Here is a 4039-nt window from a genome sequence, read left to right on the forward strand (position 1 = left end):
AATAAGCTTTTTGAAATTAGCTACTTTTTCACATTTCTGTTTCCAGTCACAGCCACATTTTGGAAAAGTCACTTCTTGTCACAGTCACATGACCACCACACCAGGGTGTTGAGTATACGTCGCTTAGGGATTTAATGAGTTATGGTGAAGCATAAAGCTGAATATGGGAGATTCTAGAACAGAGGTGTCAAACTCTGGCCCGTGGGCCAAATTTGGCCCGCAGTATAATTATATTTGGCCCGCGAGGAAATACCAAATGACAACCAGAGCTGGCCCGCCGGTATTATACAGCGCAAATAATACTACAAATCCCAGAATGCTCTGCTCGTGTTTTGGCTTGAACACAGTAGATCAGTGTCTAGCAAACTGAGCAACAATTAAAGTTGTCTTTATGTACTTGTTCTTGCTAGTCCAAGGCTTGAATGGTTGCACATTCATTGAAGGATATTATTATTAGTCATTTGGTTTATTATTGTTATTTTATTCTTACATTTATTTTTAGCCTGTGGAAAAAGATTACTGTAAAATTTAAATTTAAAGAAGGCCGCATATAAAATAAAGGGACATACGATTTTTATTTGAATTTTATTTAAGAAATGAATGCCATTGGTGTGTTTGTTTGTTTTATTTGATATTCGATTTTACATGTTTGCAATATTAATTTATATCAAGCTATGCTTGTTCCATTTCATTTTAACTTGTTTAGGTCAATGTTTTTAATAAATATCAATGTTGGCCCGCAACTTTGTCCAAGTTTAAAATTTTGGCCCATTGTATATTTGAGTTTGACACCCCTGTTCTAGAAGATTTAAAGTGTTTGTTACACGGGTGTCACCATAGGTTCTTATGGGTTAAACCTGTAGCAGTACATGGGGGACAGAAACTCTCTGAGCTTCTACTGTTTTTTAACATAATAATATTAGGACATAATGTCCAAACACAACTAAAATAAGGTGCTGCTGACCATCACTGCGTGTCCAGACAAAACCATCACCTCCATCCACAAATGATACTGTATTACATCTGTAAATAGAAGGCTCATTTTAAAAAGTACAGGCATTGTAAAGACATGTCAAGAGACAGATTTCACCAACACTGCACACATTACATACAAGGGTGAATGTTCATTCTTGTGAGTTAGTGAAAAATAGTTTCACAAATAAGAGAAAAAAACTTTGTCTAACTTGCAACTCCACATCAACTGAGCCTAGATCTGCATCTGCTGATGAAGACCATAAGATGTAGCTGGAAGTCTAGTAAGTACTTGACTCCCGAATGATATCTTTTTTTAATCACACATTAATATCCACAAGTTATCTTGTGAAAATAAGACATTGGTGTATTTGTGCAGGTTTAGTTTGCACAATTTATCTTTTTTGTAAATGCATGTTATACTGTTGACAAAAAATATCTTCTTGTTCACATAAGATATCTTATTTGCACAAGTTTCCATCTTATTTACTTGTTGTTTTTTTTCCTGTGTGCACAATAAAAAATAAAAATAAAAACATTTTTCGGTACTTTGGGAATTGGTAAGTAAGGATCTTGACCAATACTGTCACACAGAGTTACATAGTTCAGATCACAGTTAGACAAGCTCTTCTACAAGCTAGCAAGATCAGAGTCAAGTTACATAACCATTTTACTAAATTAACAATAGTTTGAAAATCAATCCATCACTTTCCCAATGGCATGTACTACTTGTTGGTAAGTCTGATAAGTGAGATAATGTTTGCAACACATACAGTAATAGAAACTAACACCACAAAGCTTGCATGTGAAATCATACACAAAATAAGAAGGCAAGGGGACCAATTCCCTAAAACTACACTACCGGTCAAAAGTTTTAGAACACCCCAATTTTTCCAGTTTTTTATTGAAATTCAAGCAGTTCAAGTCAAATGAACAGCTTGAAAGGGTACAGAGGTAAGTGGTGAACTGCCAGAGGTAAATAAAAAAGGTAAGCTTAACCAAAACTGAAAAATAATGTACATTTCAGAACTATACAAGTAGGCCTTTTTCAGGGAACAAGAAATGGGTTAACAACTTAACTCTATGGAGTCTTGGGCTATTTTGTCCATTTTTTAATTCTTTTCATGTCTTTGTAAGTCATTTTGTGTCTTTTTTTTTTTGTCATTTTGTGTCTTTTTTTTAGTCCTTTAGTCCAACATAAAATGTGATTTTGAATCTTTTTTTTACTTTCAAAACACTATCATGCTCAATAAAGAATTTTAAATGTTGCAAATGTGCATTCATTTCAGAGTAGACTGAGACATGCAACTGCATAATTTTCAATTAAATTCTGGAAAACTTGGTGTGTTCTAAAACTTTTGACCAGTAGTGTATATGCATCTCAAATTAGCATCAGAGGAAGGTTTCAAAACCATATCGACTATAAATATTAGATGAAGGGTTGGAATGTCTTTGTCCTCTGAATTTTGGACTCATTGTCCTCTCGACTGGACAAACCTCAACCCTCAGACCTCCGCCAGGAAACAAGATACTGAGCCTCAATGAACAAGCCAAGAGCCTTCATGATTTTAGGTCTGAGATCCCAATTTAATTACGGTTAATAATCGTGAGATAAAGTGATTTGACTTCACCACAACATGATTATCTAGTATTTTCAAGATACAGTTACACACTCTTTTTCTGGTATTTTGATGCTATAACAAGAAATTGTAATACAAAGGTCAATCGATGGTCATAGTAATATTACGTGTAGGCCTTTTTCCTTTCACCACAATCTTTGCAATCTATTAAAGCTATATTGTGAAGAGTGTGAAATGCTCCAACTCTGGCTTACCAGACACTATGGCAGACAGCAATGCATGCTGCCATAGATCAACCCAGGGACACTGAGATAAACAGACTTATAGCTGCACATATACTATTCCAGTCATTTTAAATGAACCTGCTTTCAGACGCCACAACTTTAATAAGTGACTCATTTGTTATAGTTGTTCTTAACCCTTTGATGCACAACATGGGTCTAAAGTGACCCGATAGAGTTTTTATGTTCTATATCTTTGCAATAAATTAATTTCATCATTCAGTATTCCAGGTTTCATCAATTAGTTTGTTTTTGATCATCATACATCCTAATTTTTATGTTTTCTTTTATTCATTTTTTAATAAAATCCCTTTTTGTGTCACTACCCTTCTAATGCACAACATGGGTCAAAAATGACCCATATCCATTTTTTAGCTAAGTAGCTTGCTAAGCTAACTACTTAGCTAACTTCTTGGCTAAGTATTTAGCTAAGTAGCTTTCTAAGCTAACTACTAAGCTAACTTCTTGGCTAAGTATTTAGCTAAGTAGCTTGCTAAGCTAAATACTTATCTAACTTCTTGGCTAAGTAGTTAGCTTAGCAAGCTACTTAGCATAGTAGTTAGCTATGTAATAATACAAAAACTTCTTTTCTTCATAAAGTATGAGAGGCAAAATGGAAATAAAGATCTGTTGTTATCAAAAAGAAGATATTTAAAGAATACTTGGAATATCCAATCATAAAATAAGTTGATATCAAAAGATAGAGCACAGCAAGCATTAAATAACATTTAATATGGGAAATTAATGCGGGTCATTGTTGACCCATGTTGTGCATTAGAAGGGGCGTCAATATGTTGTGCATCAAAGGGTTAAACTAATGAAATAATGTCAATATATAATTTAACCCACACAACATCATGGATTAGCACCACAGCTACACTGAGCGGTGAGACTCTGAAGATTCAGCTAGACTCAGAGTCTGTTGTGCACTACAATCAGAAAGAGCAGTTTAGTTTTCAACTTTCTATTGTTTGTCGGCTTGTAACTGGCAGTTACTAGTGGTTGTGAAACACTAATATCTGCTATGATGTTATAGTGTTTTTCGCTCTTTGTTCTGATCATGTTTTACATTCTTTTTATGTCTACATAAAACTAACTCTTATTTCTTTGTTGTGAAATTCGGTCATTAGCGAAAGCTAGCGGCTAACTGATGCTGGCGGCTAACTGATGCTAGCGGCGCTGCTTGTTACAGTTAAACTTAAACTT

This window comes from Centropristis striata, chromosome 14 (assembly GCF_030273125.1).
Source record: "Centropristis striata isolate RG_2023a ecotype Rhode Island chromosome 14, C.striata_1.0, whole genome shotgun sequence".
In the NCBI taxonomy this organism is placed as follows: domain Eukaryota; kingdom Metazoa; phylum Chordata; class Actinopteri; order Perciformes; family Serranidae; genus Centropristis; species Centropristis striata.